The 13,652-nt window shown below is 34.6% G+C and overlaps 1 protein-coding gene across 3 annotated transcripts in view; it reads right to left on the reverse strand.

Annotated features, from left to right (window-relative positions):
• LOC101893470 (endoplasmic reticulum aminopeptidase 2) overlaps nucleotides 1-13,652 on the reverse strand; it is a 153,301-nt gene that overhangs the window by 137,019 nt on the left and 2,630 nt on the right. Inside the window, exons 1-2 of one of the 3 annotated variants that reach the window (XM_059127066.1) lie at nucleotides 13,029-13,197; nucleotides 1,471-2,037 (exon numbers count right to left, since the gene is read on the reverse strand). The exons of 1 other annotated variant lie outside the window; for it this stretch is intronic. The gene's annotated coding sequence lies outside the window, so the exon portion shown is untranslated. Of the gene's footprint in view, nucleotides 1-1,470; nucleotides 2,038-12,417; nucleotides 12,797-13,028; nucleotides 13,198-13,652 lie in introns of those variants that run through there. One more of the 3 variants, XM_059127067.1, reaches the window with a different exon arrangement.

Here is a 13,652-nt window from a genome sequence, read left to right on the forward strand (position 1 = left end):
CTATAATTCGTGCCAAAGGTGACCAATTCGAACAAATCGAAACTTATCCTAAAATTTGATGATATTTCTGTCATTTTTTTGCTTCCATTCAATAAAATTAAAAAAAATGTATAAAAATTATGGCGCTTGACTTTGTTGCAGTTTTTTTATCTCACCCTGTATATATAGGAACTATAGTAATTTCTTAACGATTTTCAAAATTTAAATACTTGCCTCCAGGCTAAATTAAGACCTACGTGCCGAAATCCACTCCATATGGGCTTATATTAACCATTTGATGCACAAAAAACCTGGAACCGCATGAAGATATATATAAGAGCTAAATTTGGCATCGATTTTTCGGAGCTGCATGTGATTTCTAGTACTAAATATAATTCTGTGCATATTGCGAATGTGAGGAATGAAGCTATATGGAAGCTATAGCTTATTCTGAACTTATTTTCAACAAATTTTAAAGTACTTCCATCAAGTCTGAATTTGGGCGGATGTGCCGAAATACATCCTATTAGGACCAATACAGGAGCTATATCTAAATTTGGCCCGATTATCACCAAATTCACTAAGGTTCTTCCCTGGGACAAACAAATGATTTGTGGGTGGAATTTCATCTCAATCACAATAAATGGGACCTCTACTTTATTTTACAATAATACATGGACGAACGGACGGACGGTGGACGGACAGACATGCATTAATCGACTCAGAATGTGATTTTATGAAGATCATATGAAGGAACGGTGGGTCTATTTCATTTCCGTCAGCATGTTACAATCTGATGAATTAAAAAAAATCCATGATGCCATTTTGAAAAAATATTTTTAAAAATCTAATATAATCTTTTTAGAAAATATTATTAAAAAAATAATAATAACATCATTTATGACAGTGACAGTGCCGGAGAAAATATTTATCAAGTCCACAATGGCTCTTTTGGAAAATATTTAAAAAATCAACGACAATAACTCCAAGTGTCCTTTTGAAAAATATTTAAAAAAAAGCCAAGTACTTTAGAAAAAAAATATAAAAAAACATGTCGTCTTTTTGGAAAAGACTAAAAAAAGCCTAGAAAATTATTTTAGACATAATCCTCCCTACTAATTTCAAATATTTACTCTCTTTGTTAAAGGCAATTTTGAACATTTATTTAACATTAATGGAATCCATTAACATCCCATTCCCATACATGTTAAATGCAGACGTCAAGATAATATGCTTAATGTAATTGCCCGGAAATTCTAAATAAATTATTAAATGTTGCTGGTTTTTGTTTTTGTGTGTTCTGACGAAATAGAAGAAATAGAAGTCAGACTCAGAAAATTTGCTTAGGGGAAATGTTTAATGGGCGGGGGGCGAAGTCCTATAAATATTTTATTTAACTATGTGAATCCTTGCCAATGTGTGTTTGTTATATGTACATTCACCTATATATATAATATTGTTTATATATTATGTATGTATATAGATACTCACATTATGTATTTGTTGTTTCAGTTGTTATTTCTTGTCGTTTTTGTAGATGATAGATGAAACGTGTAGAATTCCTTCACGCCCTGTTGACTCCTGTCTCCTGAACGGTGGCTGCCGGTACTTTGGAACGTGGAAATGGTAATTTGATAGCAGCAGCAACAATGGCACAATACCAAAAGCTGCTCTATATTTATTAGTTGCGCACAAAATTTGATGTTGAGCGTATAAAATTTCACCGATACTTTGCGATGCAAGTCCTTGAAACTAACACCATTGAGTACTACCGAGGGGGATATGTCGTGTTAATGGTGTGATGATAGTGGGGAGGGACGAAGGTGATGACAACTACGTTGATGACACTAATGATGTGGATGATGGCGGTGTTAGCAATAGCTCTAAAAACGATGACAATATCACGTTGATATTTTCTTGTTAAAACAAATTCGTACCGTAAAGACAAAACGTTTTTATTTTAAGGCGTTTTTTGTTTTGGTGGGTTCTTCTTTTTTGCTTTTTGTGTTTTTTATTTTTTTTCGATACAGTTTTGTTGATTATGTTTCTAAAATTACACTAAAAGATATGTTGGATTTTAGGACAGCTAGAAAAACTATAATTTTACAACTAATGATATCTATATATAATTATATATAATGTTAATTGCTTAAAAGATCGACATTATCTGACAGGTGAGAAAATTGTTGTTGTCCTCGAAAATTGCATCAACAGAATCAGTGATTCGATTTATTGGAACCAAATATGTAGAAGATCTCCTATCTATAGAGGTCATTAAGAAGGTATTTTAAACACCTCGAAAAGATGTTTTATAATATAAAATTTCCAGAAACCGAGACTCCTTTGGAGTTTTGATCAACAAACGAGTGCTATCAAGTCTTCTTTGAATTTTTCGCAATGCAGACTGGCTATTGTACAGTGAAATTATAAGGACATTTGCAGCGGATTGAGAAACATTGCTAATTTTTTTAAAGTAAACAATGTTTTAAAAACAAACATTTATAATATACTAGCTGGCCCGGTCCGCGTTGCCGGCCCATAGTTTTTGTCTATTATGCATATTTGTCAAAGCATGATTATTCAAAGATATGAATGTTATAAATGTTCACGTACTGGTCGATTAGTTTTTAATTTTTAGTCAAATGAGCAGTAATTTGGAATTTACTGTACTTTGTACAACTCGTAATTGAGGGCTAATTGATTTAAGAATAGGCAAAGTTAATTACTTTTTTGAACCCATTAGCACCTCAAATTGTGCATTAGAGTCCTCTTAAGTCCCCCTAACCATGTCGGTCTGTTTGTCCGCCAAAAGGTGGACTTGAGGGGATACTATTACATGGAGAAAATCCTAAAATTTGTAGATATGTTGAAATTTTTGTGTAAGATTTTCATCCCCAAATACTCATTTTTAGCCAAATCCTTTGAAATATGGTAAAATGCGAAACATCGACCTACATTGAAAACTTTCTTCACCCCTTATAATCCAAGATGACAAATAGAGGCCAAATCAAAAATATAGCTATTTTACATCCATTACCGTAAGATGGGAATTAATTTTATTTGCCATTTAAATTGTAAGTTGGAGTCCATATTTTTCATCATAGTATAATTTAATGACGATTCAACAAATATTCGGTCCCGTGCTAATTTCTTATATTTGTAATTTGTTCATGTTTTCACAATTTATTTCATATAGATGTATATCCCAAATCTACATTCCCAACCAATATTCTCTTGGGGGTTACAAATTAAATAGAATACAAATTTTTCTTTTCTGACCACACATTAGATGTGAAAGTGGACTTGGGGATACTCCAATGTGGGGACCAATATGGGCCCTACTCCGAAAATTTTATGCGAAGAGGTTCTCTACCCCCCTTAGAAACAAAGATGCCAAATAAGGGCCAAAAATAGAAGAAAATGGCGAAGGCTCCAAAAATGGCTTAAATCATACGATGATTATTTATGATCGATATCATGACCTGCTAAAGCGATTTAAGGTATCTTAAATGTTCAGGCAGAATTTTTGGAAGGATAGAAATCCTTTTCTTACTAAAAGTCCCATTCGCTCTACTATTTTGCACCCTTTATATTTGGTATTTTACTGATTGTACTCCCAAAAATTTTTGCATTTTGAGCTCTCATTGGACGGATTATTGTCACAGGAAAGAAGTAGGGCCACGCTTTGAAATAAGCCCCATTAGTCTTTTTCGGTCATTTTTGTTTGTTTAAATGTCTGCGCATCTTCCAGCTGAAGCACGATGTAGGCCCTGGAGTTGAAAGGTAGATGTCAGTTACCATCGTATTTCGCACTTATTTCATTTTTTTGGTGAAAAATTGTATATAGTGAAAAATTATTCTTTATTTTGTTCACAAAAAATCCACTGAATTCAATATGATATTACAAATTGAAAAAAATTGACAAAAGAAGAATAACAAATTGAAAAAATCTTTAACTTGTTCGCTGATTTTTTACAGCAACTGTTTAAAGATCCTTACAAAGTTTGTCAATAGAATGTACTTTTATTTTAAAATTCAATTCCATTGGAATTTTTTTCGATATTTTCCCGTTTTGAGAATTGTTGCAATGAGATCTCTTTTTTCGTGTTTCTTTTTAACGATTTTGAAAAAGTAATTTTCTTTTAACTTTGGTGTGACCGCATTAAATTATTTCGGTATCATCTATTCCGTTTCGCCACCACATAATTCGGTACTACACTTCCATGTAACCCGTTATCAATTTCAGTTCTCAAGAAATCAAGTCAATTAAATAAATTGGTATTAATATTCGAATTCAAAAATAAAATATAAAAAACACTACAAATGTACATTAGAAAAAAGTAAGTCAAAATGGAAAAAATCATGCAAAATAAAACATTACTATTGTACATTTCAAAAGTCAAAATGAAAATGTTAACATATCACATTTTTACGCGATTTTTTTGGATATTATCCTTTTCGGATAAGAGACAATTCCAGAGACAATGAATCATTAAAATCAGTTCAGCGGTTCTTAAGTTATAAGCGTAGTAACTAACACAACTTTCATTTATATATATAGATTTGTATGGTACATCTCTATATGTAATAGAGTAGTGAAATAATTTTCTGGTGGAGAATCAACGCCTAGTAAAGGCTAAAGCTAGAATCTTGATTTTTTGCAAGGGGGTCAGTTTTGGCGCGTGGGCTGGGTTGTTGGAGACTCGTACCAAAATAATACGAAAAGTAATGTACCAAAAATTGAATACTTTGTATTGTACAAACGGAATGAGCTAGAATTCTGAAATTTGGAGAGTCACCGATGAAGGAACTTTAAGTTTACGAAAAGTTCTAAACTGAAACAAAACTTCTAAAATGGTACTTTTTGAAAGTAAGTTTGATATATGAAGGAGGTTTGAAAAAATGTACTAAGTATGCGAACTTTTGGTACTAAACTTTAAATGGTACTAAATTTGGAACAGTTTGGCTTAGGGTGAACGGATGAAGCGAAATTTTGAAATTTTGTATAGGAGTTCCTGTTAGTGGTAGGTTTGTGATAAAAAGGTAGTTATGGAAATTTTTACTATACATGCACGAAAAGTACCAAATAGTACAGATAGTGCTTGCAATCTGAATTTTTTCATTAGAGTCGCTGTTCATGTGTACTACAAGCATACTACAGGGTGAGATCAAAAAACTGCAACCATTTCTAAGCCACTCGTCCGACAGCTGTTTACAAGTGTACAAAAGCATTTTGGTTAGAATTTTCCAGAAAAAAAGTTATTCGTGGTGGAATTCAAGCGCGGTAGTGTGATTTCTTTATATTTGGCTGGAAAACCACAAGTGGCTATCGTTAGAGCACTCCAGCATTTAAATGTGAATAAATCTTGTTTGTCTCGTACCAACGCTCGCTACCGTGATACTAGCAGCGTAGCCCGACGTCAAGGAAATGGACGGAAGGAAACAGCAACATCAGCAGAAGTGGTTCGAAAAGTAAAGAAGAGACTTGATCGAAACCCAAGTCGCAGTGGCCCAAAAATGGCTCGTGAGTTGAACATATCGCAATATTCCATTCGGCAAAGATCAAAAAATGAGCTCGGGGTAAAGCCATCGAAAGTCCAAAAAGTGCAAAAACTTACACTGCAACAGAAAGAAAATTCAAGAGAGTTGCTTCGCTTGGCCGAAAGTGCTGAACTGCCGAATTTGGTTTTCTCCGTTGAGAAAACATTCGTTGTCCAGCAGTTTGTAAACAAACAAAGCGATCGTGCTTACTTGCCAAAGAGGTCAGCTGAAAATGTGCACCTTCGCTTGGCCACTAGAACTTAAGCGCCGGCCACGGTGATGGTGTGGGCCGCCATAACAGCCGATGGTCGCTCTCCGCTCGTATTAATCGACCATGGCATCAGATTAAATGCCGAATATTATGGCGAAAATATTTTGGAGGGTGTATTAAAGCCTTGAGCATGCAAACATTTTGGCCGCAGACCTTGGACATTCCAACAGGACTCAGCACGCGCCACCCAAGAATGGTTACAAAATGAGGTTCCTCGCTTCATTTCCAGCGCACAATGGCCACCAAAATCTCCGGATACCAATCCGGTGGACTATTGTGTCTGGAGTAGCTAGGAAAGCAAGGTTGGCACTAAAAATACCAAAGTGTCGATCACCTCAAAAAAGCGTTTCGACGGGATTGGGCCAAAATACGGCAGAGCAACATTCGGGCAGCGTGTGACGGTTTCATTAGCTGTTTGAAGGCCACAGGTGACCAATTCAAACAAATCTGAACTTATTCTAAAATTTGATGCTATTTCCGACAATTTTTGCTTTCGCTCAATTAAATTTAAAGAAAATTTAAAAATTATGGCGTTTGACTTTGTTGCAGTTTTTTATCTCACCCTGTATATGTAATAGAGTAATGAAATAACTGAATAGCAGAGTATAGAAGCTAGAATCTTGACATTTTGCACGGGGGTCAGGTTTTTGGAAAATCGTACTAAATGTGTGAAAATGTGTACTAAGTATGCGAACTTTTATAAATGGTACTAAATTTGAAATATTTTGGCTTAGTGTGAACGGATGAAGCGAAATTTTGAAATTTTATATCTTTGTTGGTATTTGGAATTGAGCTATGGGGATGGTTTTGGAAATGTGTACCATAATTATACGAAAATAACTAAATTTGGTACAATTTGATATTGGGTGTGCAGATAGTGCTTTTAATCCGAAATATAGTATTAGGGCCTGGACATATGGAAGTGATTTCGGTAATGTGTACTATAGTTGGCCTTGGTTGAAGGGATGGAGATAGAATTCTGATATATGATATTTAAATTATTAATGGTATTTGTGTTTGATATTTAGCAATGGTTTGGAAATGCGTTCTATATTTGTACGTAAAGTACTAAATGGTACAAAAATTTAGTATTGGTAGGAGGAATAGGACTGGATTTGGAGTTAAGAATGTTATAGGTGTTGATATTTAGATAATGTATAGAGCTAAAATCTCAAATTTGATATTGAGACGTTGAAATTTTTTTGGACACAAAACTATTCTATCATTGATAGAGCTCTAACAATTGATAGAGCTCAAATCTAATCAAAATTGCATAACTAAACTGTTTTCAAAGAAATATTAATTTTTACGAAACCCAGCTGAAAATCTATCAATTTTTTTAATTTCTTCATTTCTAAAAGTATTTAATTTGCTCTCCACATTCTTTCACAGCTATCGATATTTATATTTCTTGTTTTCCTTGGCCTTACTTTTTCTTCGACGAAAACAATCCAATTTTCTCACCTTCAGAGCCGGCTATAAACCAATATTATAAACATTTATTTTTTTCACTCGAACACATTTATTATTGCCCTGAGCACTCATTCTTGACGTTGAGCTTTTAATATATATATTACGAATTAGAATTCACGTCACGTTATTAATTTTTATTTTTGTTATTGTATGAAAAAAAGGTTGTGTTCTTTTCTTCTGTGTGCTTTTATTGACAAATCTAATGGCAAAGGAGGCATTGATTCACCAGTTTTTGCTGTTGTTGTTTATTTAATTTCGATACACTCACGGAATACACAAAAAGGATGTAACAAAAATAGGAACAAAACAAAATTTAAGGTGAGAGTTAATTCATTACAAGACGCAAAAATAAACAAACACCAACGCAACTAACACGATGTATACATGTGTGTGTATAAAGAGCAAAGAAAAATCCTCACGAACACAAACACTCATAACTAAAAGCGTTGTTGAAACATTTGCGAAAAAGAACATAGCCTCATATAACTGACCCCGTCACGACCCTATGATGCTATACATCACCTTTGATATGTACATAATTCGTCAGGGATTTTGTGAAAATCTTTATGGAAACAATTGGAAAAAAGCATAAAATTTGGTGGGGTTGTGGTTGTCGAATAAGCTAAAAAAATACTGTCAAATGGAAAGAGAACTTTCGCACTGGAACTTCTGACTAATGTGGGTCTATAAAGATTTGATTTTCAATATTAAATTTCTGAATATGAGAGCACCATTTAAAACTTTTCTATTTGTAATTCAAATTGCGTTGATTTATAATTTCAATTTGAATCCAAAATCATTCATTTTGAAATTCGAACTTAGCCACTCGAATTCAGAACTTTTCATTTAATATTTAAATTACTATAGTTCACATCTAAACCCTCTTAGATGTAACTCCAAAGATTGCAACTTTAAAATATAATTTATAAGTGGAGTTTACCACTTTCGGTTAGCAGATAAAAATCCCAAAAGGGTTTTGGGTTCCCAGACCAAACTTTTTTAAGGTCCATTTTATATAGAGTCTTAACCATACACGAATTGCCTCAAATATTTTGATGAAAGCAAAAAATGTCGGAAATAGCATCGAATTTTAGAATAAGTTTAAGTTTGTTCAAATTGACCACCTTTGCCACAAATTATGGCCTTCAGGCAGCAAATGAAACCGTCACACGCTGTCCGAATGTTGCTCTGTGGTATTTTGGCCCAATCCCGGTGAAGCGCTTGCTTGAGGAGATCGACACTTTGGTATTTTTCAGTGCCGACTTTCCAAAATACTCCAGACACAATAGTCCAACGGATTGGTATCCGGAGATTTTTGAGCCATTGTGCGCTGGAAACGAAGCGAGGAACCTCATTTTGTAACCATTCTTGGGTGGCGCGTGCTGAGTGCGATGGTGATGAGTCCCATTGGAATGTCCAAGGTATGCGGTCAAGATATTTGCGTGCCTAAGGCTTTAATACACCCTCCAGAATATTTTCGCTATAATATTCGAGCAAAGAGCGACAATTGGGTGTTATGGCGGCCCACACCATCGCCATAGCCGGCACTTGAGTTCTGGTGGCCAACCGAAGGTTCACATTTTCAGTTGACCTCTTTGGCAAGTAAATACGATAATTTTGTTTGTTCACAAACTGCTGAACAACGAATGTTTCCCCATCGGAGAAAACCAAATTCGGCAGTTCACCACTGTCGGCCATGCGAAGCAACTCTCTTTTTCTTTCTGTTGCAGTGTAAGTTCTTGCACAAGCTCATTTTTCAATCTCGGCCGAATGGGATATTGCGATATATCCAGCTCACGAGCTTCTTTGCTTTCCGAACCATTTCTGCTGATGTTACTGTTTTCTTCCGTCCACTTCCTTGACGTCGGGCTACGCTACCAGTATCACGGTAAAGAGCAATGGTATGAGACACAAAAGATTTATTAACATTTAAATGCTGGAGTGCTCTAACGATAGCCACATGTGGTTTTCCAGCCAAATATTAAGAAATCACACTATCACGCTCGAATTCCATTACGAATAACTTTTTTTCTGGAAAATCCTCACCAAAATGCTTTTGTATAAATTTTAACAGCTGTCGGACGAGTGACTTTAAAATTACATCAGTCTGAAGTTGGTTGCAGTTTTTTTCATCTCACCCTGTTGTGTTTTAACCTTCAATACAGACCATTCGGTTACATTTGGAATCATTTGTACAAAATATCGGTCTTGTTGATCTACGTTTCAGTACGTTTTAGCCATTTTTTAGCCTCACCATACTATGCAGTGTATATTTACTTTGTCATTCCATTTGTAACTCCTGGAAATGCTCATGTCAGACCCAGGAAAATATATATATTCTTGATCAGCGTACAATTGTAAGTCGATCTGTGTGTCTTTGGAACGGATTGAGATAGAAGGCTAAAATTTTGCAAATATTTGTATTTTGTCAGTAGGCAGGTTAAGTTCGAAAATGGTTCAAGTCAACAACCTATGTCAAATAATTACCAATGAAGGTCCACCCAAATTCGGTATTTTATGATTTTAGAAACTGTTTCAAATTTGGTATTTTAAGTTCGTAGTGGGTATTACTTTGTATGCAGATCCACGGTTCGTATAGCCCCCCAAATAACGATACCTCCCAATATTCGGCATTTTGATAATTTTAGCGGCATTATTCACCGGAATTATTTTAAGTTTCGTATTTGAAGCTCGGAAAAAATACTAATGCAAGTCCTCCCGTCTTCGTATAGTCGCCATATAAATTCTTCTTCAAAATGGTTTGAGGGTATTAAAAGTTCGAACCGGCCCAACATAGGCACTTTTTTACTAGTTTATACTAACATTGGTAATTTGAGCTCTTAGTAGAAGCCATCCTTGCAAATATGTTAATGTAGGCCCACGTATAGGTATAAACCTCATATGAAGGTATCACCAATTGAGTTGGTCCACATTTGGCACGTTGGTTTCTAAGGGGGTAGAAAATGTAGGTCAATGTTTTTGGAGTAGCGTCCATAAAAATATGCCTCCTGATTTTACCTATTTCGAGGGTCTTCACCACATTTTTCAATCGATTTGCCTAAAAGCTACTATGAAAACAGAGAACCATTTTACAGAAAAATAGTCCACAAGTAACGATACCTCCCAGGTCCACGTTTCAGCCAATATTGTCGGGGAGTTAAGAAATTTTAAGTGAAGGTAATCGGTTCAGGTAGTTACAACAAATCCCTTAAGTCATAACCGTCTTGGCGGACGTTACACCTTTTTACAACCTGCATTTGAAAGGTTGAAATTTCCATAACTGGAAATGTTTAATTCTATTTTGGCAAGTATTATGACATTTGGGCTATATGGCGCCTTGGTCATTGTGCTCAAAACCAGACAATGGATGAACTAACTGCCAAAGTAGCTGGAAAATGTTTCCAATTTAATAGGAAAAGTCTGAAAATCCATAAAGTGGGCATGAAATTATTTTTCCGATTTTTTTTATAAAAATATTGAGTCATCATCAAATGACAATTGTTTAATAGAAAAAACATTAATTTCGGCCAGGCCAAACTTTTGGCACAATTTGGTTATATGTGCCAAATTCCATCCCATTTGGACTAATATTACACATTTGGTGTTCAATAAAATCAGACGAAGATATATATGGGAGTTATATGTAATTTTTGACCCATTATCTCCAATTTGATTAGGGCCAAACAAATGTTTTGTGGAAAATTTCATATTAGTCGAACAATAAATACGACTGGTACTTTGTTTACAAAATTTAATGGACAGACGGAGGTACGGACGGACATGCATGAATCGACTCAGAATGTGATTCTGTGCAGATCATCAAAAGGAACTATAGACCCATAGTTCCTTTTGATGACCTGCATAGAATCACATTCTGCATAGAATCACTCGCTTCCTTCTCTATGTTACAAACATATAATACCCTGACCACGGTGTGGTGTAAGGTATAATAAAAATGTCGTCAAAATACCGAATTGCACTATACGTGAACGTACATATCCAATGTTACGCCCCGGAGCTAGAACCCATTACGAACTACAAATACCACTTTTTCCACAAATCGGTCGAAAATGTGGCTAAAACCATCAAAATGCCGAATATCGAAAGGTACCTTTATATTGAGACTGTAGTAAAACGTGGATCTATACAGAAGTGGATGCCACTAGAGTAGAACCCGTTTCTAACTCTTAATATCAAATTTTAAACAATTCCGTGAAAAAATGTAGCAAAAATCATCGAAATACCGAATATTAGGAAGTATGGAATATGGAGGCTAAACGAAAAAGATGACGTGTATGTCTCATTTTTAATACCATCCTAGATACAATACAAACTATTGTGCCAACATTTAAAACTCTACGTCAAATAAGGTGGGCTGTATCGTGATTTCAATAGGGTCCTGAATTATTTTTGATATTGTAATTATCACCAGTCTGGCAAATATCTTTTTACCATTCAAAAGGTACTGGAAGAAGCTATTCTAAATCATTGTGCGGTGTTTAGCCGATCATAACGCACAAAATCAATTTTGGTCGTTATGTCCATTGGGCGCCATGTTCCTTGGGCACTATTTCTGAAAGAAATGCTGGAGCTGCCCAAAACAGAAGGAAAAAATTGAAAATACTTCCTAAATGGTAAAAAGCATTCAAAGGGAACAGGAAGAAGCTATTCTGAATAATGTGCGGCGTTTAGCCGATCATAACATACAAAATCAATTTTGGTCGTTATGTCCATTGGGCGTCATGTCCCTTGGGCACTATTTATGTTAGACGTTAATTTTTCCGGAGGCCCTGGCCGTTGGGTTCCATGTAACTTGAGTTCCATATACACTTGTCGTCATGTCTTACACTATTTCCAATGTGAAAAGTTGCCAATTTGGTAGGAAATTGCATCAAATCCAAAAAATCAACAACAAAACTTTTTTCGAAAAAATTTTAAGACTGTGACCTTTGAATTCTTATTAAATTCCCGACCAAAAAACCTACAATTTGAAGTTTCAAGAATAAAATTTCTTAATGAAATTCGCCTACATCCAGTGGTTATTTGGTTAAATACTATCCAATTACGAGGCATTCGACGCAATAAAGGAATGTTGCAGATTTTTGGTTTATATTTATAATTTCATTTTAATATATACAATTATACACACTTACATTTGTTTATTGTAAAATAATCAAAACCAAAAATTAAATGGAAACTATTAACTGTATACAGGGGAGCTCTATCAAAGAGACAACAAACTTTAATTGGCATGTAAAACTAAAAAAATAACAACAACCAAGTTGTACAGATAAAATAACTACAAGAGGGCTGCACTTAAAATTGCTGTATTTTTTATTTGTAATGATACTATGTGCGTATACTGCTGTTTTCAAAGTTGTATTTGTTTTGAATCCTTGTTATTTTTTGTTTGTTTTTGTCCGTCTATCTCACTTTTCTCACTTGTTAAGTTTGTTTGTGACTTTAATTTTAATGGCTTTTTTATGTAAATTTATTTAATTTCTTCTTGTCATCATTAATTATTTATGACAAAAAACAGACACCAAAGGATACACACAAACACACATGCACACATTTGTACACAGTATATTCAGTTTAAGTAGAGAAATCACAATAATGAAATTGACACACATACGCTCCAACAAACGTTTAAGATTTTCACGTCACTAGAAATTGCTACAATAACAACAACATGAATGTGAAAAACAAAATATTTAATTATTTGCTATATTTTTTCATTACAATATTTCAATTTGTTAAGCACCTTTTGAAAAAATCACGATGACTTTCAATAAAATCTTGCTTTGTTTCAAAAAAAATATTCTTTGTTTTATTATTTTTTCACTTAGGCGTTTGTCTGTTTCTTTTGTTTTTGTTGTTGTGGTCTTCTAGCATGGGAATGCACAAGAAAAATAAGCAACCGTTTAGCACAAAGGATGTACTCTTTCTGACTGCCTAAAACTATGCAGCATATAACACAGGCCATAAGGCTGAACATGGATTCTTATATGACTGGAAAAGCTCTCTGGGAAAACAATACACAAAATAATTGTATCTCATCTCATAGGAATTTTCTCTTAACCACCACGTAATAATAACAAGAGAAATATCCTTAGAAATCCACACACACAGTGTCAGAATGTAAAGGCGCGCACATCTCCAGCGAATGTTGTGCCAACTATTTCATCGGATTCGCAATTCTCTTTTCCGAGTTATATCGTAAACTCTTTCACATAAATGTGCTCTTCAAATGGAATATGTACAGCTCTTTCATTTGTAAAAGTTGAAATCTCAGCAATTTATGTATTCCTTTTGTGGGAGAACACATCATGGCGAACCATTAAATCTCTACACCTAAGAGTAAAAACCAACCATCCACCCACTTTAC

Source organism: Musca domestica, unplaced genomic scaffold (assembly GCF_030504385.1).
Source record: "Musca domestica strain aabys unplaced genomic scaffold, Musca_domestica.polishedcontigs.V.1.1 42, whole genome shotgun sequence".
NCBI lineage: Eukaryota > Metazoa > Arthropoda > Insecta > Diptera > Muscidae > Musca > Musca domestica.